Below are 23,962 nucleotides of genomic sequence, written 5' to 3'. Positions count from 1 at the left end.
TATGTTACATTTGTCCCCATGCCTGGAGAAAATTCTTTGTAAGACGTACTACTTGTGAACAAGCAGAATATCGGTGACTCACAATAAAGTTAGCTGTTTGCACCATGTACCCCTCTGCTTCCACCCACTATTTTCCACGTCAGTTCTTTTGTCATTCACAGTTTACTTTTATCCAGCACAGCATATATCATTGTGGAAATGAATGAGTACACTTCAGCCATTTATCAGTTAGTTTCCAATTCACATGGCAAGTCTACCCAGCATTGCTGTATCCACTTCAGCCATTGTTCAGTTATTCAGCTATATGCATCATGCTTTCGCCCACCACACCGTAGGGCAATGCATCAGCCCAACAATGATAGCCTCCTAAATTTCACTGGCTATACTAAAATATATGGCTGAATAATCGATCATTGGCTGAAGTGGGCTGGCTGAGTATAAATAAAATGTGAATGTCATACTATTCAGTGGCTGAGCTGCTGCCCAGAGAAGGTGTACCTCAAAACCCCAAGGCAACAGCACAAGAGAAATGGCCACCAAAAACACCGGGCACATACACCTGTAAAAGGCAGCCAAATTTTCACTTCCTTGGCAGGACCATTGTGCACCCCTCATGGGCCCAATCAGCTCCCCTTGGAAATGAAAACAACCATATATAATATGGGAATCGCCCTGGTGAGTGGGGGGCATCAGAAAAGCCCTGTTTACCTTTAGAAGAAAGAAGCGGGGGCTGAATCATGCCAGGGAGCTGACCCCCCACACAAAGTAAGACATCCCTTGTGTGTAGTGGAATCCCAGCTGGTGAATCACAGTGCAATTGCGATCCATCAAGGATTTGTTTCATGAAGGCATCATTGAAAAGGAGAGAAGTTCTCCCACTCTTAATGATGCCTTTACACCTTTTGTTTTGCCCAGGAAAACCAGACCAGCCTCAGGCAGCACAAAACTAAAAACCAAAATGGCTGTCAAATTTTCCATTCCTTGGGAAAGCTGAACGCGCTGCCTGCCCCTCAGAAAAATGAAAACATGAAAATATCATGGTCCTGTGGCTGACCCGCTGCTTCTGAAATATCATTCCTGGTGTCTAGTAGTCCCTGCTCATGGACAGTGATGAATCCATGATCCACAAGCAGAGGTCAGTTTGGAAAAGGCATCGCTGGAGAGGGGAGAATTTCCCTTTTCCAGTGGTGCGTTTCTAACTATTGTGGTGCCTGGGAATGCTGGAAAGGCCTTGTGCAGCACAAAACTAAAAACCAATATAGCCACCAATATATGCCATCCCTCTTGCACCCACCCTCAGATGCAAATCGCCCCCCTAGAGAAGCGTGAAAAAATAATATATGTATATATATATATATCTCACTCAATCATTTGTAAAGCGTGCTACTCACCCGTGAGGGTCTCAAGGCGCTGATGGGGGGGGAGCAGCTACTGATCGAACAGCCAGGTCTTGAGAAGTCTCCTGAAGGTCAGAAGTTCCAGGGTCTGTCATAGGTGGATGGGGAGGGTGTTCCATGACTTGGTGGCGAGGTGGGAGAAGGATCTGCCGCCAGTGGTTGTTCGGTGGATGGCGGGACGGTGGCGAGGGCGAGGTCAGCGGAGCGGAGTTGGTGGTGTAGAAGGGGAGTCGCTTGTTGAGGTATGCTGGTCTGGCATCGTGGAGTGCTTTGTGAGCGTGGGTGAGGAGCTTGAAGGTGATCCTCTTGTTGACGGGGAGCCAGTGCAGGTCCTTCAGGTGGGCGGTGATGTGGCTGTGACGGGGATGTCAAGGATGAGGCTTGCGGAGGTGTTCTGTATGCGTTGGAGTCTCTTCTGGAGCTTGGCCGTGGTTCCCGCGTAGAGGGCGTTGCCGTAGTCTAGCCTACTGGTGACGAGGGCCTGGGTGACTGTTCTTCTGGTTCCGGTGGGGATCCATCTGTAGATCCTTCGAAGCATACAGAGGGTGTTAAAGTAGGAGGAGAAGACGGCGTTGACTTGTTGGGTCATTGACAGAGAGGTGTCCAGAATGAACCCCAGGTTGCGTGCGTTGTCGCTGGGTGTCGGCGCAGTTCCCAGCGAGGCCGGCCACCAGGAGTCGTCCCAGGTGGAGGGGATGGAGCCAAGGATGAGGAACTCCGTCTTGTCCAAGTTCAGTTTCAGGTGACTGCTCTTCATCCATTCGGCGACGGCCTTCATCCCTTCATGGAAGTTGGTTTTGGCGGTGGCGGGGTCTTTGGTGAGGGAGAGGATCAGCTGGGTGTCGTCGGTATATGAGACTATGTTGAGGTCGTGCAATCGGATGATGTTGGCGAGCGGTGTAATGTACACGTTAAAGAGGGTCGGGCTGTGGGATGATCCTTGGGGTATGCCACAGGTGATCTTGGTGGCATCGGATCGGAATGGAGGGAGGCGGACTCTCTGGGTTCTGTTGGTGACGAAGGAGGTGATCCAATCCAGGACTTTTCGTGAATCCCTGCGTTGTAGAGGCCTGCGCGAAGGGTGTGGTGGCAGACGGTGTCGAAGGCGGCTGAGAGGTCCAGGAGGACGAGGGCTGCAGTTTTGCCGTTGTCCAGCAGGGCCTGGATGTCGTCGGTGGCGGCGATGAGGGCAGTTTCGGTGCTGTGGTTGCTGGAGAATCCGGATTGGGATGTGTCCAAAGTGTTGTTTTCTTTGAGGAATTGGGTCAGTTGCCTGTTGAAGATCTTCTCGATGATTTTCGCCGGGAACGGGAGCAGGGAGATGGGCCGAAAGTTCTTGAGGTCCTTTGGGTCTGCCTTGGTTTTCTTCAGTAGGGCGTTGATCTCTGCGTGTTACCAGCTTTCTGGGAAGGTGGCGGTCTCGAATGAGCTGTTGAAGATCTTATGGAGTTGGGGTGCGATGATGGAGCTCATTTTGTTGAAGATGTGATGGGGGCAGGGTTCTGATGGTGAGCCAGAGTGGATTGTGTTCATGGTCTTCATGAAAACAAGTCTTTATCATTATTAATAAAACTACAGGAAATGTGAAATTATAACGGGAATGCAGATTTGATTCCCAGAAGCTAATACATGGCCAGTGTGAAGAAACAACATGTATGCACACCTTTAATGTACACAATGTTCCTCCTAAATATTGACTCAAAGATATCATCTGATTATGATATTGTTGTCAAAATATTGCAATGCGAAAATAATGTGGACCAAAATATCAAATGTATGTACATTTTTTATTAAGTATTATAATTATATTTCAAAGTTTAACATATTGTTTGTTTTAACATCTTTTTTTATTGTGGTGTTTTATTTAATTTTTTATGCTTTTATTTTGTATGTTATTGTAAAATTATTATTTTTGTAAAAAATTGTTACTCTTATTTATATTTTTTGGGGTTGCTGAGTTTATTGGAGATTAGGTGGATAGTACGTTTTATTATACATTATTTATGGTAATTCGCTAATTTTGCTTTATCACCCTACTGTAATTTAATTGATTGGAAGCTTAATAAATTGTTAAAATTATGTATTACATTTTTATTTAGGGTACTTGCACACAGAGGTAATTCAAACGCACAGAGGTTTATTAATTAAATAGTAATTAATTTTAATTGATTACATTGTTGATTATTGTCATTTTTATACCTTTATCTATTTATTTAGCTATTACATTTTGTATGTGTGCATTTATTCCATTTTACGGTCAGGTTTTTGATGTTATGGGGTTATTGAGTAAGAAGTGTGTTTTAATTATAATTTATTTATTTAAATTGTTAAATTCTTTACATTTTTTAAAATGGTTACATCTAAATGTTTTATAGTTTGCTGAGTTGTGTAAATTGGGTGTGTGAGGTTTTTGTTGGTGGATGGGTGAGTTGTTTTGTTAAAATGAAATATTTAAAAACTAAAATTATTTGATTAATGCATTGAATAAGATAATTTTAGAACTAGCATGGAATTAATTGTACATTTGTATTATATTTTGATATAAAAATATATTTTATGAATATTATAAACAATAATGTTATCATTTCTAGTGGGTTGTGTGGTAGTTCATGCATTCAATTCTATTTTTGTTTAAATATATATTTTAATTTATTTAATATTTATTACTTTTTAATAGGAAAAACATGTTTTATTAATACTTATTTTAGATATAGAAAGTATTTGTTTTAATAGTTGTATCTTTTATAAGATGCTGAGGTATACTCATTATTTTAACATATTTTTAGTATTGTCACTACAGTTTTGAATAAGTTATATCATTAAAATAGTTAATAATTTTTATTTTTTTAACAATTTATAGGGAAATTATATTTCTTGGATGTAGTGAACGTGATACCCTTCCAATGATTATTAGTTTAGAGGTAGAATAGTAAGTCTAACAATGTATGCATTTTCCCCAATGTTTGTTAGATTCGAATTGCAATAGTAAAGTTGCCCCCATACATTTTACGCAATTTTGTTATACTGTATGTAAGAGATATGCATGCACTGTAAGAACATCAGATGTGTTGGTCTGTTTCACTATTTACACAAATAACTATTTAAATACCACTTTTTAGTATTATTTATTTAATAGTTCACTCATCCCATTGCAGAATGTCAGAGCACTTTACATCAGCCACACAGAGTATACATTGACAGGAATTTATAGAAATGTGTAAATCAGTGTACACGATTTGTTACACGATTTGTTACATAAGACAGTGAGGGCTACAAGGTGTACGAGTCACATGTCTTTCATGCTTGCTGTTCTATATTAGAAGGATTACAATTTCTGAACTGCAAGTAACAAAAAGATCTGTGTAAAAAGCAGTAACTCACCTTACTAGTTACATTAAATACAAATCTGAAATCTGCATATTACATTTTGTGATTTGCAGGAGAAATATTAACTCTCTAGGGTACTTTGATGCAAAACTGGGGCTAGGAAAAACACAGATCCCTTCTGCATTTGCATTTCCCTCCAAAGTTATTTTGCCGTTATTATTGTTCCCTGAGATTTACTGGTCACGCAAAGATATCTGAAGCAACCCCATAAGATATTTTAAAATGCAGACTCTGCAACCAATTAAGCAGAATAGATTATTGCTAGGTTTCTACTTGTTACCAACTTCTTTGTGGCTGACTATAAAAAAAAAAAATGGAAAAGTGGAGGTCTACATTTTGCGTTGGGGTTGCGTCACCTTTTTAGCATAACCCAGACGCAAAATCACATTTGTTAAATCTTTTGATGCGCTCAAATGTACTAATGATAGACCTGCGAAACATGAGTGTGATGTGTGAAGATCTGATGTCAGTTCCTGTGAGGGCATGGGATGTGATATCACTTCCTGTGATGCTGTCATGTCACGCACCATGATGTCACTTGGATACTGCCTAATTTGGTTAGTCTCTCCACTTCTTTTTTTAGGACTTGTGCCCTGTCCCAGTGTATGTAAAACTGCAGTTTAAATAGTAAATCTGACACACCATTCCCATGTATGCACTTTTCCCAATGTTTGCTTGACTTGTGTTGGAATTTAAAAATGCCCTCATATATGCATTTTACTGAGCATTTGTAGTTAGAATATTATGTGTAATTGCATGTATTTTCCAAAATGTCTATTAGATTAGACTTGGAGTAGTACATTTTATTCCTCCCCTCACACAATGTAAGTACTTTTCCTCAATGTTTACATGATTTAAGTTACAGTAGTGTATTTGACTGCTTTTGTTTCGTTTTTAAATTGAGTTTTGGTGTTTCAAAATATTTCATGCATTTTAATATTTAACATATACATAGTTTTATTATCCTATTTTTAAAATGTATGCTCAATGGTTCAATAATTTTAAAAGGACTGATTTACCAAAGTCTCAACTTAAGGAAATCCTAGGAAAAGTTTGAGTGTTCTTAACTTAAGATTGTTATTAAAATTCACAAAAATGGAAAGTCATTGAGAGTAATCTTAAAATGTTCTTACGATTTGTGTTTATCCTCATGCAGTTTGCAAAAATGTTTAATGCTTTTGGTAGGAAAATGATTTACTTTTGAGCTGGATAAGTGTCCACCGGAAAGAATAAGGACACTTTCTACTAGAAGTCACACAAATTAAATAAAAATTAGTCTTTGTTCAATCCCTGAAAATGTGACACAAATCAGTCAGCTGTAAATCAACGGCAATGTGTAAAGTATTAATGCAGTGCATAAAAAGTAAAAAAACATACATAAAAACCAGTGAAATTCCACAATCAATTTTGAGATAAAGCAATCATTCTATTAGTAAAGCAGGACCAACACAACAAAAATCAAATGAGGGGAAGAGGAGATATGAACATTTGATGAACTAAAGTGAAAAAGTGACAAGAAATATAAAACAAATGTGAACACCTTAAAATTAAACAATATACCAGAAGTGTAAATGTAATTCTATGGTTTGTTTAGTTCTCTATCCAAGCCTGGCAACTCCCTACATGGTTTCCTTGGCAGGTGACTCTGTGTACCTAAGGGCATGATATTGAGTGTTGTTGTTAATCAACTAGAGCAGGAACAGGAACAGATGGAAAGGGGAGGTAAAGAAAGATTAAAGTTGTGTAAGACAATGATGATTGGTGTAGGTGAGGGAAGGAGAAAAAATGTTTATCCCCAGCCTTCTACTAGATGATCAACTGCATGCAGCTCCCAAAAGCCCCCGAGCTTTGCAGATTGTGACTCTATCAATTCCATTTCCTCTCCTTGACACTAATAGAACTGTAGCTGTAATGCACTGCTATCTTGAACATCTAAGTAAAAATATGTAAGCACCTGAGGGCCTGATTCACCAAGGTAAACTTACACTTTGTGTAAGTTTACTACTTTTCGGTATTCACAAAGGTAAACTTGGAGAAAAAAATCTAACTTTACTACTTTGGTAAAAGTGTCACAATTTATGCGCTGGCATTTACCGAAAGCTTTGTGTTTTATGAACCGACCAGTGAATTCATGTCAGTTCACAAAATACAGAATCATAGTGAGTAGCAATTCGACCTACCTCAGTAATACGTAAGAGGAAGGCCACAAATTGTGACCCACTAGAATTGGCTACAGTCACAGGGATGGTGGCCTGCTGATGTGAGCAGACCACCATGTCTGTGATTTCTTTTCAATAAAGCAAACTTTTTTAATGCAGCCTGATTTGTCTAAAGAAAAACATGATGCATTTTAAAAAAAATACGTTTTACAAACATTTTTATTAGTATGCAGTGGTCTCGTTGACCACTGCCTACTCCTAAAAGAAATTTCTTGAACATTCTAAAACGAGAGGGTTCCTACTTTTTTTGACTAGGTGGTAAAATATTAATGATTTGCTACTTGATTTCAGTCACAAAACATTCTACATACCCTAAGGAATCAGCATTTGGAAGGGACGCCTCAAACAAATCAGTTCCATATAGAAATTCATAAAGGGTTCTGTTGTATCTTCCACTGTCCTATTATTGTAACGACCCAACCCCAGACTTCTGTTTACTTGAGTTTTATATAGCGCTGGCTAGACACGGAGTTATCAGAGCGCTTAACATGAGGAGGGTTGCATAGGTTACACGTTACACATTGTTACAGAAGGTACATCAATTATAAGTTACATCCGAAGGTACATCAATTACAAGTTACATCCGTTGATTCATGGCGTGTAGAAGGGTAGGGGGGTAATGTAAAAGGGCAAGGGAAATTAAGCAGAGAATCGGTGCAAGGAAAAACAAAGCAGGCAGGGGGAGAGAGATTTAGGGGAGAGAGGAAAGGAAAAGGGGAGGCAAGCCAAGAATGAAAGGAGGGAAGAGGAGAGGGAGGGGGTAGGAGACACAGCGAGGAGATGAGGAAGTAACTGTGTCCGATGTCCGGCTGGGTGGGAGACGGTAAAGGGGTCATTATCAGTCTTCCATTTTGTGTAACTCCCTTGTCGCAGTGGACTCTCTCAGCGGGGTTGCTGAGACTCCAGGGCATAGATGCTGGATCCCTCCCCAACAAGGGGAGAGGAGTGTTTTGGTCATGGGCACACTTAGAAGAATGAAGAAGGGAAGAGGAGGGGGAGGGAGTAGAAAACCCAAGCGTGAACACAGTGCCCAACTTCCTGCGGGTAGGAGACAGTTCCCAGAGGTATGGGGAACAATCCCAGTCCTCTACTATGTGGGACTCCCTTGTCACTATGGACTCTCTCAGAAGGGTCTCTGAGACTCCAGGGCAAAAATGCTGGATCCATCCCCAACAAGGGGAGTAGGAGTGCTTTGGAGGAGGCCATTTTAGGGAGTCAGGCGGGTAGGGTTACATAGGTTACAAGTTACCCATTGTTAAAGAAGGTAATTCAATTACGAGTTGCATCAGTTGGTACATGGTGTGTAGAGGGTAAGGGGATAATGTAAAAAGGGTGATGGGGAGGGAGATTGAGCGGAGCATATGCACATGGATAAACAAAACAGGTAGGGGACAGAGATTCAGGGGAGAGAGGAAAGGAATAGGGGAGGTAAGCAAATAATGAAGGAGGGAAGAGGTGGGGGAGGGGGTAGGAGACATGGCGAGGAGACAAGGAAGTCCAGGCTAGGCCCGGAGGTATCAGAGCGCTTTACATGAGGATTAAGACGTGTTACAGCATTACATCAGTTACAGTTACATTACTGTTAAATCCGTTGCTGGTGCATTCAATAAACATAGAAAAACAAGAACGATGGAGGGAGGGAAGGGAACATAACGGGTAGATGAGGAAGAAAGCAAAGTCTAATATCCAGCTGGGTAGGTGCCAACCAAGGGGGGTGACCCAGAGTCAAGCTCCTCTATAGCTACATATGATAGCTCCACTGGGTATCAACCAAACGTTACTCTAGCTTCGCGATAAGGCCAAACAATTATGGATTCCGCCCAGGGGGCAACGTCATAATTCTATCGAAGCAGCGTCAGTCACCTTGTCCTACCAGTTTGCGCCCAGTGAATGTGAAAAACAATAGTGAGTGTATGGGCATTTGTGCAGGCACCTAGTGGTAAAGCTTCATGTTTTTACTAAGTGTCAACACGTATCCTGAATGTTAATGGTGTTAACTGGGGATCGGAATAAATCAGAAGAAATTATGGGGAAAACTAGTTTTATGAACCGAGTCCATATTCAGGTTAAGGCAACATTATCCTGTGGCTCGAGTGCGGCCTCCATTTTAAAGGCAGGCCAAGCGTAGGGAGACTATCTCAAATTGAAGATATGTCCAGACAGAATTTATTGAGAGCAGCCCAGCTTGCGTGGTTTCGTGGAGGCAAGCAGATTTGCAGGAAGACTCACCGGACCGATCGATGGACTGCAGGCAGGTCCGAGGCGAGGTGAAGGGTGGGGGCTGCACTAGGCATCAGGACACAAGCTGCAGAGGCCACCCCTGCTGGCACCAGGCGAACATTAAACCTCAGACGGCAGAGGGGAAGGACTTCTAGAGCTCAAAGTTTGTTAAAGTGAGTTAACACTCTTTAGTATGGAGTGTCTGTTACCTGAGCTGTTGCTGGGGTGTCTTCAATAAAGATATATACTTCTTCAACCTGGTCTACATGCTTTATTCAACAAGGAAACACATTTTTACACTGACGATGACCGTTTCCTGAAGACACCTCAACACGCAAATCTGAAAAGGAGGAGTATATTAAGAGGTTTAAAATGAAAGAGACCACATAGAGAAGGAAGAAAGTAAGATAAACCTACTCACAAAGAAGTAACAAGCAAAATGATTTAAAGAAGATCAAATTAGTGAGACGACTATGAGGTACTGTATATTGAGGTTATGTTTAAAAGAATGAGCTGAGAACAAGAAGAAACAAAGCAGCAGTGTTTATTTAAATATTAGAACTTGTGCCTTATGGATAAGCACTGAATAGTATGCCGGTGCAGGTAACTTACTGGGATATTACAAAAAACGTATGTATTTTAAAATATTGTCAAGATGAAACCACCCCTTCAAATACCCTGAAGCAATCTCAATATTGATGATTTTGGAGCCTTGTATGTTGTGTAAGAGGGAGTACAATTTAAATAACATCGATGTTCATGGAGCATTTAGAAATAAAAATGCACAATAAATAATTTCTTCTGAAGGTTTTAGCCATGTGTGAGTGCGCCCAAAGAACATCTGTATGTGAGCTGAGAAACTCTTTATTATGCGACTGAGTGGTACACACTCAATAAGTGACTAAATAAGTGACTCTGCTGCTGAGTAAGCTGGTTTGAGTAAAGCTGACTCACGCGGCTTTACTATTCGCCGGTGCATCGTCCCGAGCCCAGGAGGAACCCTGACCTTCAAGGATCCCCTTTCTGGAAATATCTGCAAAACCGATGGCGACACTTTGGCTATTCAATTCCAATAGGCAAATCCAGTAAAGAAGTGCACATCCGTCACCTCATCTGGTGAAACAAGAGCCTCACAGGCCCATTCTTATTGCCATCAGAGTTCCTCCTCACACTGGTAGCCCACCATCGCTACAGTGTATTATCTCCGCATTGCCACGCTGTGCTATTCCTGACGAGCAGCCCCTCCCTTTATCTCACAATTGGGTACCTGGCCGGGTCCTATTGTGAGTATCTCTTTTCTATTCCTTCACTCAGGTGTGGGACACACTCTTCACGCGGCTGTACGATCTCTATATCAGATCTCCCTACAACCCTAGGTCCTGATGAGACCCCACACTGCACAGAAGGTGAAACGTCATTGACACCAAGCAAAAGCGAACCATTAACAAGCGCATATCATTGTATATGGCTGCTGTTCAACTTGTATACATTTAATAGTCAACTTCTTTGAATATGGAAACCTTGTAAAAATATTGTCACAATTTTGCAACACTATTTTTTGGTTCCTGTTTTTCACTGGGGACACTACGCACAATTGTTTTGAATTATGGTTCAACTTTCTTGATTCCGTATATATCAGCTCCTTTGTTCAATATTATAAAACTTATTTATGATATACGGAATCGCGGGTGTTGGTGGTTTCTTCACCTTCTGACAACTCATTAACCCTTTTTGTATTGCTATTACGCACAGTATTATTATCCATAGGTCTTTTTCTACTTGCCACCACAAAAAATATCGTCACCCTTTACAGAAACCTTACATACATTTTGGAAACTACAAAGTAGCCTTTCATCTTTATAGATTGCCCCAAATATACCCCTAAGGTGAATGTCCATCTTCCGAGGATAATATTCCTATCAAACAAGTATTATAACACATTGTCAGAAATAGTACTTTTACAGGAAAGTGTGGCTGGGGAAGAAAGCATAGCATTTGTCTCGCAGGCCTTGAGATGGTCTGAAGTTAGTTAATCTGTCATAGAAATAGAAACTTTAGCAGTCTTTTGGGTTCTGATCTAGTTTAGGGTTTCATATGGTGTAACACATTTAAGGTACACAGTCATCACAAGCCCCCAGGGTTTAGAGGCAGCATCAAACAGTATTATATGGATGATCTGTTGAATGAAGATGAACATGTAGAAATGAGAGAAAAGGAAGAGTGGCCAACAGAGGGTGTGTGCCTCATTACAAAGGGCGATGTTTCAAAACAAGAATGAAAGGTTGAAATGGAAACTGATCAGAATTTAGAAAAATGCAGGAAATAGGATTTGTGATCAACAGGTGAGGATCGGGAACAAGTAAGACCTTTCTGGATGGTCAGAGAGCAGGTGGCAGTGGTTGTTGGCTGTTTATTGAGAGGCACCAAGTTAATGCCACCAACAAATATTGGAGAAATGTTGATTGGCATATCTCATGAGGGTCATTTTGCAATTTCAAAAACTACAGGAAGACGAAGACAAGACTTCCGGTGACCAGTTTTGGACATACACATATGAAGGTTAAATAGAGATTTTTTTCTAAATGGTGACAAGATCTGACTGTCTAGAAAACCACTAATGCATTGTTGTAATCGTCCCGAAGGACCTTGAACAGAGATTGCTCTAGACATTCCTCATCCTGTGTCTGATAAAGTTAACTCGCCATTTGTTTTAGCTCTTATAGCCAGAATGGAAGCCTTTCCCTTTAGTATGCTTAGAATGATAGAGGAATCTGTAAAACAGAAGTTCCCCATTAATTTCATTTTCTAAATTCAGGAGCAGCTCCGTGCTTGTTTTGGACTTATCTAAGTACATCAACAACAACTGCGAATGAAGGCGTACCAAGCATACTGGTATAAATGCATGCAAATATGCTACCCCAGGAGTTACACTCCTCTACTGGAGGCACCATCCCAAGAGAAGGACACATAGTCAGTATTCTGTGTTTGTCTTGGAGGTGTAGAGTGCAGATATACTGCTTCTAACTGGTTGGTCTTGCGAGTAAATCAGAATGCCATTTCATCAATTTTTGTGATGCTTTCCCATGATAGTGTTAAATATATGTGGACTAATGGTTTGTGTTTAAGCAGGAGTGGCAGGTACTGCTGTTACAGCAGGTCTGGAGCTCAAAGTACATTGCATGAACTGCACAAGTCTCCTGTATAAGGTGACTGTGTAATTTAATACCCCTACCATCTCTGCAAGGGATAGATTTTCAGGGGGAAGAACTGGAGTGAACCAGCCAAGACTAGCGATGTAGCCCCATACTTGCTCAGAGGCCCCAAAGAAACATGTCTGTGCGTCTGTGGCAATTGACCACCAAACCAGTTTTGGTGTTCTTGATAAGTTAATGGGATTTCCAAATCTTTGTAAGCCCTATAATGTGCAGGTGGATATGAGGCAGCAGCAATAGGCACAAACTTCAACCAGGAGTAAAAGGTCTCTCATGCATATGCTGAATGAGCAGCTATTACAAAAGTAACTGCCCCCCGTTGGGAACTCCTCAAACTTTGAGGTGTGGAGTAATTGCTTCCCTTCAATTGGCCCCTAGGATGATAGGTGCCGCCACGATGAATGGATATCATTTACAATTGGAATCAAAGATTTAGAAAACCCACAGAATGGGGAATAAACTTCTATGAGCATGTTTGACAAACCTATGAAAATGGGTTCTCCTTTACATCCAATAGGAGGTAACCATGATTACTATGAATGTCTCTGTAATGACGTAATGATGGTTCAGATGTATGTGTTAAGTGTAAACAACTCAAGGTGTAACCGTAAAATATAAACCCCCTGTTTGGCACCAACGTTTTCATAAGTTACAACTCTGACATAGCTCTACAAGGTATGCTTTCTCACCCACGTGTGATTTGGGTTCAATGCACCAGCAATTAATGTAAAAACATTTTCATTGTAACCCAGCACAACACTATTCAATGTGTAATTGATAAAGAAGCATTGCTTTTGGGTTACTAGCAATCCCAGAAAGGGATCAGGGGCTCCGTAGAAACCACAAAAACCGCGTTTCCTTATTCACAGCATCACACATGCCCTTACTAAGAAGAATGAACACTTTTTAAGTTAAAAGTTTTTATTTCTACAGCAAGAATCTGTTTCTCAGAACAGCTAAAGCAACTACATGGAATATTATAAAAAAACAGCAACAAGATGCAATAGAAATAACAAAAATAAAATGAAGATTTTGAGCTTTGTTAAAATGTAATTTGAAATGTTATCTGGACTTAACACCCTAAAACTAGCTTCTATGCATATACCATGATAGCATGAAAGGCAGAGCAACTTGTAATCTACAGTTGTTAGGAAGAAGAGACACAGTACATACTTTGTTGACAGCAAAGTGGCATGACGGCTGCTGTAGCAGTAAGCCAGCCTTACTCCAGGACTTAGCTTTATCAGCTTCAGTCTTCAGGAGAATATATTCTTCGAAGTGTGAAGTGCGCTGGCAGCAGGTGAGATTGTCTCTGGCAGAATCTCAGGCATTATTATGGACAAAGGACCTCTAATGACAAGCAGTCAAGTGACAGTTCTTATATATTAAATCTTGTCAAAAATCAGAATTTCTGATGTAAGTTTAGGAATGTCTGACATAGATTATGTTCATCAAGCTCATCAAGGTATGTGTTCCAAAAGTTTCCTTATGAACATAAAAGGCAAAAGGATGACAATTCATACTACATTATTTTGGTTATATATCTGCATGGGTTCTTATTTGACATTGACATGGTCAAAAGTAGACATTTGACCCAGACAAATGTCCCATTATATGTTGTATCTATCTCATTAATCGAGGAACTTGATGCTAAAGATAAGGTCTGGTGACATCTGCTTTAAATGGCAGACATGACAATGAATATGCATAAATCCGGGAATATGGTAACTTCCATTGTCTACGATATGGAAGATGTGGCCTCCCTGACCTAAGATGGAGTCAAACCTATATAAGATGGAGTCGGGCTTCAGGGACTTTACGTCACACCCTGAATGGAACCCTCACCTACAGACCACCTAGACTGTGCACCACTTTCACCAAACTTATCACCAACTTCGTATACCTATCAAACCCGACGAGCACAGAAGACCTGAAAAGTAGACCGGCTGGTACACAGAAGACCCCTAAGTCACCAAATGACACTGCAAACAGCTAGACAGAAAATGAAGAATCAGCAAAGTAACCATTAAAATAACCACCTACAAGGTTACACACAGAAGCTTTCACCAGCAAATAAAAAACCAAAAATAAAGTAGTAGTGGATTGTATCAAATTATGCTTCAATAGCTGCAAGGAGGTCTCCTCAATCGTCAAGGACTTCATCTTGACCTTAGCCACAGTCAACAAAATCACAACCTCCCAACAACTCTGTGAAGACTTATTCAACTTCTTCCACAGCAAAATCACAAATATCTACAGTAACTATGCACACCAACCAACCTTACAAAACTCATCGCCCACCAACAACCAAGAAGGACACTTGACCGAATGGACAACGCTCACCAGGAATGGCACAGCATCAATCAGGGCCCCCACGCGTCTATGCCCCCACCACATCTGCAACTTGGGATCATCATATCAGCACCACCATGATCCATATCACTAAAACCTCCATCACATCTGTCACTTTCCTGGACAGGAAACTGTCAGAAATCAACGCCCTTCTCAAGAAGCCTACAGCCAACCTGAATCAACAAAGTAAATTCCGACACATCTCCCTGCTCCCCTATCCAAACATCGTCATTGAGAAGGCCATCAACAAGCAACTCACAACCCACCTCAAACCTCATCAGCTCCTAGGCAACACCCAATCAGGATTCAGAAAGAAGCACAGCACCAAAACATCACTCATCATGGCCACCAATGATATCTGGACCATCCTTGACTGAGGAGAAACAGTGGCTCCATGAGTTTGTTATACAAGGTTCTGCACTGAAATGGATCTGGTCCTTCTGTTGAATCACCCCTCATCAGCCAGGCTATCTTGAATTCAGTGGCATAGTGAGCACAGGATCCATGTCTGGGCATACTCTTCCTACCTAGGGCAACTATAGCAAAACACAAAGACGATGAATGGAATGTTGAACATTGTCAAACATTCACCTCCAGTCACAGATCTGGGTTGAATCCATAATTTTTGCTCACCATGCCACTCCAGTTTGGACCCAGCCATAAGCAAATCAGTCTTGAATACTTGACAATGTTCAGCATTCCGTCCATCATCTTTCTGTGACACTATAGACACCCCACGTCGAAGGGCATGCCCAGACATGGGTCCTTTGCTCTGTATGCCATTGGATTCAAGATCATCTGGCTGATGAGGGGTGATACCCCAAAACCGGTCTCAGGATACTTGTTTCCGGACCAGGGAGGACCTGGCCTGGCAGTTTGGACTGTACTGTTCCCATGGAGAGAAGGGTCAAGGCTGATTTGCATATGGCTTTGTCCAAACTGGAATGGCATGGTGAGCAAAATCACCCAGGACCAAAACATCGCCCAGGACCAAGACATACTAATACTTTCAAGAAGTTTTTGTACATTCTCAGTCCCAATGTCAAATTATGATTGTGTTTCTTATGCCTGGATTTCAAAACGTGCCAATTCCTTTAGTTCATCTTCAGAGAATCCTTTTTGCATGCGCTCACAATGAAAGAAAACAAAAGGCAATATAGGTCCACTCTCAAATTCTTGGTTTTCTCTATACAAAGCCATCACATTTCTAACTGTGAGGCTCCAAAAGACAGTGTCACCCAAGTACTGTTCCTTAACTTGGCCAATCTTTGTTCTTACATAATGTACAGTTTCAACAGTGGTCTAAGAGCTTGTTTGCAAGTGTGTGCACAAAGATGCAAATTCACCTAGAATGTCATTAGGTACTCCAAGGGAAATTTGGTAGCTTGAGTCAGACAGCTTTTTGTGACAATATTTAGCAAGTGGGCCATTCTCCTCAACTGTATTATGCTCAAACTACTTAAGAACAACCTCATAAGTATGCATTACGACACCAAATGCAAAATGCTTTGAAAGCCAACACACTTCCTTCAGTGGCCAAAAAGAGATCACTTCATATTTAGTGACCAATGCAATTTCATCCAGCTTGGACTTGCTTGCAGGAAATCTAGAGAACTCAGTGTAGACAGTTCCCAATAATGTCTTCATCTCTTTGGTAATTGGTACCTTCTTCCAGGGATCATCAATTTCCAAATCTTCTGAGTAGGCGACAGAATGTTGCTCAACCAGCTGTGGAATATATTGTTTATGACGAGTAGCAACATCATTGTTCTTGCCGGGCATCACAGATGCACCATCTCATGTCAACATGACCATTTTCATGAGATTCAGTTCATTAGCACCATAGAATTATTTCACAGCTGTAGTGGTAGCCTGAGTAATACAAATAGTGAGCTTCACTTTTCCCCCAAATAGTGTTTTTTTCTTGGTTGATGTTACAGAGTGGAACTTGAAGTACAGAATGAGCATTTTCGTTACTGGAATATCTGTACTCTCATCTGTTTTTTCTATGTGGTATCAATCCTTTTGAAGTTCTGCCATAGCTTCAGGGTGTATCACACTGTTAAAGGCATCAAAGAACTCAAAGCTCTAGTTCTTTCTCCTCCAGCTATCTGGTATCTTTACATATGGTGCTAGGTGGTTATGGATGTCTTGAACAGATAACATTGAAGATTTCATCTTGACTGCCAGAAGCACATTGTTGATGAGAATCTTTACCTCCCCAGGCAGGGATATTTGCTGCTCAACTACTCCTAGTCTGCTCTCTTTGTCAGTTATGTTTCTGTCAGCATTGTGCACACTTGAAAACTAAACCTGGCAGTAGCAATTCTATTTCTCAGTGTCACCAAAGCAGATTCATGAACATTGCTAATTAGTTGGTGTTTCAGGTAATCCATTTGTAAGCAATCACTTTTTTTCCATAGAAAGGTCCCCAACAATCTTTGCTTCAGCACATGCTTTGCAAATCCCCCAGTTGTTTGCAAATCTTGCTTCATTATTTCTGCATCTCAGCCTCCACAATTTCCTTCAACTACTCTTCTTTTATTGAAGGGCAGCATATTTTCTTTTGTGGTGAATCACCATCCTCTTCAGAAGTTACAGCGTTGTGCTGGTCCTAGCTTGCTATGCTACAGAGCCTGCAAAAAAGGAAAATAGTTAAAGTTGGTGCCTATGCTTATGAATGCAATCTGTGACACAGTACTGAGGAATCACTGGCAAAATGGTGCAACTAATGACCTGGAGTTTTCTGCTTGTTCACACACCTGCCTGTACAAACATATATGTAGCACTGTTGGTAAAGCCTGCAATAGATCAAACTTTTCTTAAAGCCCTTTGGTATATCACATTGTACCAGGTGCACCACAAGGGAACTCTGGCCAAACAATTAGCTGTTCTTTCTGCCCTTTGAAATGTGTGTGTGATACTGTCTGCAAAGACTGCAATTGGAAAAAATGATTAAAGCAAATTTTTATATTGAAAAGTACCAGGTGCAACACAACTGAACTCTACCAAACTATTTCCTGTTGTGCTTGTACTAATGTATGCCCATTTAAATGTATGTGTGTGTCACCATCCTAGAAACCGGCAATAGAAGAAAAGATAGTTAAAGCATATTACTACATTACAATGTATTAGGTGCACCACAATCGAACTTTACCAAACTTTCACCTGATGTGCTCTTACTCACACATGGTTGTTCAAATGTGTGAGTAGCACTGTCTATGAAACCTGCAATAAAAGAAAAGTTGGTTAAAGTGCTTTATGTTACAATGTACCAGGTGCACCACTGTTGAACTCTTCCAAACAATGACCTGCTTTTTCTGCATGAATACATGTCAGCCTGTTCAAATGTATGTGTAGTACAATCTCAGAGACCTGCGAAAGGAGAAAAGTAGTGGATTGTGAATCTGTTTACTATGCACCTCCTAAATCCCACCAGGAACCTTTACAGAATGAAATTGTCTTTGCGGGTACTTATGCCTACCCATTGAAATCCAAATACCTTACAGTCTGCAAACCTGCAAAGCCTATAAGAGTTACACACACAATATATATGACAGTTCCTGAGACTCAAATAGAAAAAGCAACAAACTAGTTACCTCGAGTTCCAGTTTAGGCCAAAAAGGCATGTGCCTATGTGCTTCCCATTATGCTCAACATGGTTACAAACCTGTATTGTGTGTTACACCTTCTGTGATGCAGTGTTTCTCTGGCATTCATAGTGCAGGAGTGGTTGAGCTGAACAAGCCAAGAGAAATTCATAGGAAGGGCTGAGCCACATACAAACCTTCAGAAGATCCCACATGGAAATGATGCAATAAGTGTTAGGCAAAACATATGATAAAGATTTACTTTATGAAGCCCACACGAAAACACAATGTACCCACTCACATGTACACACCAAATTTTTAACTTTCACCCTTCATTATTCTGACAACTGTGTACCTCTTTCAACATAATTTCTAATAAAAATCACAATTGGCACACCTTACCATTGTTCTGTAGATAAGTCAACGATTGGATGAGCATGTATGCCGAGCTCTTATATGACACACTAACTGGCACTGTGAGAAACTCTCACAGGTTTTGGCCTGAACCCCACAGTTTTCAATTGTGGTCCACCCCAGCCTGAGCTCACAAAGCTACATAGGAGCGACTCTTAACAGTAAGCACTATACCCAAGTAATAGGTCACATGAAAAAAACAACACACCAACCTGAAAAAGCTAATATTGTTATGGAATGCACGAACACGTAAAACATGAATTGTGAAACAGAAGTGACATTGGTGTTCCCAGGCTGGGATGGCAGAGTATCTTTCTTTCTGACTGTGTCTGTTGCTGGTGGTGGGTCACAAGGACGCCAGAACATTTACAGGTTGTGCTCTGGCCCTACCAGCTCTGTCTGTGTTGACTGCTCTGTTGCAGTTAAAATATCTTCAGGACCCACTGACAGACACTGGGAGAAACTGGCAATGTATTCAGCCTCAACTGCTGGGCTCACAATCATGTTCCATCAAAAACACCCCCCATAATTCCTACTCAGGATAAGATTCAGTTCAGAGTATGCACTATACAGGACTCATGTGCTGCATAAGAAACTACACATACACAACATCTGGAAAAGCAAAACCTCTTAGGAAATGTAATATGAACTAAACTGTGAATCATCCAAGTACATCCGTGAATTTTGTTATTAATGGGCTAATAATGGTGTGACAGAGTCATGTAGCAGCATACAAAACACACTTGTTCCTATGGTGAGTCATAAATAATACAATGAGCAAAAAATGCACATTTCATTATGCTATAGAAAAAGAAGTGCTTGGTGTGCCTAACCAAAAACAAATTCATGATCCTCAGTTAAACATTACACTAATGAACCGCTTGCTCCTTAGTAAATGTGTAAGGTAGCTCAGATGTTTAACACATCTACTGCAGGGCACAAGCTTGAAGACTGATAATATAAAGATCACTTTTAAAATGCAAACCAACCAGACCCTTCTTTTTGTAAAAGTGTCTTCTCTGCATGCTGGGGAATCCTGAACATTACATGGTCTAGAAAGCAATTAATACAGTGCCTGGATAGTTTAGAATTTTTGATGCAAGAATGTGTGTTGGGTATTGCCAAAAAACATGCCTTTATAACCGTATGTTTTGTACAGTTATTGCAATTATACACACTAAAATCTATTACCGTTCCATTAATAATGCAAACTTCACATGTAATAACACAAATGGATAGCGTGCCTATTTTAGGTAGATGTGAAATTCTGTAAGAACCACGGACAGGTAGTCAAAGGGTTTACTCCTCTTCAGACAGTAGTGCTGAAGGGACTCGTGATAATAGTCAAATCCACTTTCCTGCCCAAAAATATAATCATCCATTGATGCTTTCTTGGAAAGGAGATGATGCAGAGCTGTAATGAAAACACAGTATCAGGGAATGCACAATCAAGGGAATACAGTTCTGGGTGGACAGAAATTGGCTCTTTCTAAATGAGGAAAAACATGAGTATGTTATGCTTGGCTCATAAACCTAAAACGGGTTTGTTAGACCTTGCACCTTTGGTGTGGGTCTCCCCTGCATTTTTTGCCTTTGCCTCCTCTGTTTTTGTGTGTGTTGGACTCTGTTTTGCTGGTCTAGATGCTTTAGGCACTTTGCCACTGCTGTTTAGTGCCAAAGTGCAAGTGCTCCCTTTGTAAATTTTTGTTATGGATTGGGGTTTCCATGATTTGCTGATTTGATTTACTAGTCAGTCACTAGTACAGTGCACTGTGCGTGCTCAGAGCCTGTAAATCAAATGCTGCTAGTGGGCTGCAGCACTGATTGTGCCACCCACATAAGAAGCCTGTAAATATAACTCTGGAATGCCATGGCAGAGGCTGTGTGCAGTCTAGTACTGCCATGTCGACTTGGCAAGTGTACCCACTTGCCAGACCCTAACCTTCTCTTTTCTTACATGTCAGTCACCCCTAAGGTAGGCCCAAGGTACCCCTGTGGGCAGGGTGCAGTATATGTGTGAGGGATAGGACATGCCAGGATGTGTGTGGCACATCCTGATAGTGAATTACTGCCAATTTTGTTTTTTACTATTGCAAGGCTACCTGTTCCCGTAGGACAGAATGGGGAGTTTGCTTATAACATCTTATAAACATAACTACCCCTGGGAACATGGTAGGAAATACAGTTTTGTATGCCTGAAATCAGAATGTAAAATGCATCTTTTAGTAAGGAGGATTTTTACATTCTGTGTTTGAAAATACCACTTTTAGAAAGTAGGTATTTTCTTGCTTAGCCATCCATTGTGCCTCTGCTAGGTTTGTGTATTGCATGTCTGGCTTTTGGATGACAGGGGCTAGGGAGGAACAGTAACTCCAGAGAGCCATGAGTCAGGGCTGGGCTGAATAGACCTGGGCTGCATTTAGAGTATGGGGAGGAGATTTCCTTTCACCTGAATGAGCCTGGTTTGCCTTCCACAATGCTGTCTCCACCTCCTACCAGGAAGCTGCACCAGAGAGGATAGAGCCAGTTTTGACCAAGATTTTGTAGTATAAATATTGGGGCCCGGACCCCAGAACGTTTGATCACTTCTGGGAAATCAAGAGGAACATCTGCCAAGGAGAAGAGACGGAGAAGGTGAGGAGGAATATTGCCCCTGTGCTGTTTGCTGTCTGGGGTTGGCCTGCAGTGGCTACTGGCTGCCTAGGAAAGGAGAAAGGACTTTGCTGTTTGCTTTGTCCCCTGCTTGAGGAAGATCTCCAAGGGCTTGAAACTGAGATTGCCTCCTATTCTGAAGTCTCAGGGACACAAAGACTTCACCACCAGCTCCCCTGAATTTCCTTGCTGGGAGTTCTGACCTGCAAAGTGGTGCCTGCTGTTGTTTTGGACCTCTAGAGACTGTTTTCCACAGGGAGCTAAAGAAAATCAACACAATACCGAGAAGCGTGACGCATTTGTACCTGTTTCCCATGCATCGCCGAAGAAACCGTTGCAGCACCTGCCGCGGCTTGATAATTTGCCGTGAGCCCCATCGAGTGCAACGCTCTCTAAAGTCTGAGATCACTGCACTGATTCCAACGCAAGCCCCATTGTGGGGCTGCAAGAATCCAGGCATCGTCCTGGATCGTCGCATCGCGTTGAGGTGCCAAGTCTGTGGCATCGTTTGGGAATGCAGTAAGAAATCGACACATCACCTCCCCATGCAGTAAGAAACTGACACATCACCTCCTCTCCGGTAAGGAACAGAGGCATCACCTCCCCAGCGCAGCAGTAAGGAACCCGCACATCACCTCCCCCAGAGCAAAGAACGGACACATCACCTTTCCTGAGTGTAAGGAACTGATGCATCACCTTCCCTGCTGCCATTTTTGTTTGCGTGCGCGATGCATCCAAGGTAATTTGTGTGTGAAAAGTGCTGCATCTGTAGTTTGCTTTGAACTGAACTATTTCTACCATCTGAAAGTCATATTTCTATTACTGTATTGTGGATTGATGTCGTTTGGCCTTGTTTTGGTTTAGATAAAGATTACCTATTTTTCTAAACTGGTGTGGTGTTCATTTGTAGTATTTTCATTGCATTACTGTATGTGTTCACAAATGCTTTACACACTGCCTCTGAGATAAGCCTATCTGCTCATGACAAGCTACCAAGGGGTGAGTGGGGGTTTATCCACCTCATCCCTTACCTTGAGTATCCCCCTTACCCTGACTAGAAGCAAGTGTCCCTATTTGGACAAAGGTACCTACCTCTGCCAACTAGAGACATTTCTAACAGGGTTTATGCAGTGTTCAGAGTAGCAACCTGAACATTCTTGCCTAAATAAAAAGGAAAAACACTTGGAGTGTGATTTGATGACAGAATTAGAGGAGGATGACCAAACAAATTAACAGGGAGCGACGAGCCAGAGCTGAGACAAGGTTCTGGCTCAGCTCTCAGAGCCAGTTCCCAGCTCCGAAATGTTTACTATGTAAATCCCACAACAACCATTATGTAAAATATAACACCCTTTCAAGAAGAAGCTTTGTAATTAATACATCACATTATACCACTGCACATAGAATTTTTATGCATAAATCATTAGTGAAGTAAGAGTCAAGATAGTTGTCATTTAAACCCTGTACATGACTCAGATTATTATGGCGCAACATTATAGTTTATTAAATCAAACTCACTGGTTTTTTGAGTTTGTGTTCAACTGGTGTTCTGAACTCACATACTTGAAAGTGCTTTCATACGTAATAATAAAGAGAAAGGAGTTTTGGTGCAATAAAATATTCACCTAAGATCACACAATTTAAGCAGGTATGCCACAATTTATCTGGATTTTCTGGATTCACTTTGTACAAATGGTAAATATGTGTCTTTGCTCATGTTGGCACTTTTGTTTTACCTCTTTGTGCATTTTTCTATAGTTTTCATATAACGTCAACTTGCCCCCAAGGTATTTAAGGGTCTATGTGAGCACCAGTTGCATCACACAAGGGCACATTCATTTTACGTCATTTGCCCAGACTAACGGGATGTGGAGCTGAAGCTGATACTCAAACTGGTCTCCCAGTTCTAAAGACGCCACCTCTGGCCCTAAAACCACATCTAGGAAGAGGGAAGGTAGCAGGCAGAAGTCGCATGAAAGCTTGGCTCATTATGGACTAGATGTTCCCAACAAGACCTCAAGCTGAGCCAGAGCCAGGCTTCAGACTCAAGCCGGCTCAAGCTCTCAGTGGCTTGCCCACCTCTAGCCAGAATGTTGATGAACAACATTGGAAAATGGTCACCTGATTGTACCTAGAAGAGAATACCCATTGCTGAAGAGCAGAGAGAGCACACATTACAAGAGTGAAATTGATTAACACTAGGCCATTGTGACGCCCTACTTTTTGGGACAGATAAGGACACCTGGAGGCACTCCATTGTTTCCATGTACAGATAAGTTTTCTCCTCATCTGTTGTCTTAATTTCTATCAACAGACTGCAGATGCCACATGCTGAATACTTAAGCAGTGAATATTGTGAGCTGACTAATGACCCCTGAATGACAAATAAGGTAAACAAAAACAGAAAGGTCCTATTGAAACATCACCACTGGGCCTTTGCAGGTTCTTAAACATGAACAAATATCCAGAATTTCCTTTACAAAGGTGGCAACCATAATGTTTAAAGAAATTACAAAGAC

Source organism: Triturus cristatus, chromosome 5_2 (genome assembly GCF_964204655.1).
Source record: "Triturus cristatus chromosome 5_2, aTriCri1.1, whole genome shotgun sequence".
NCBI lineage: Eukaryota > Metazoa > Chordata > Amphibia > Caudata > Salamandridae > Triturus > Triturus cristatus.
The sequence above is the reverse complement of the archived record's forward strand: the minus strand, read 5'-3'. Positions refer to the sequence as shown.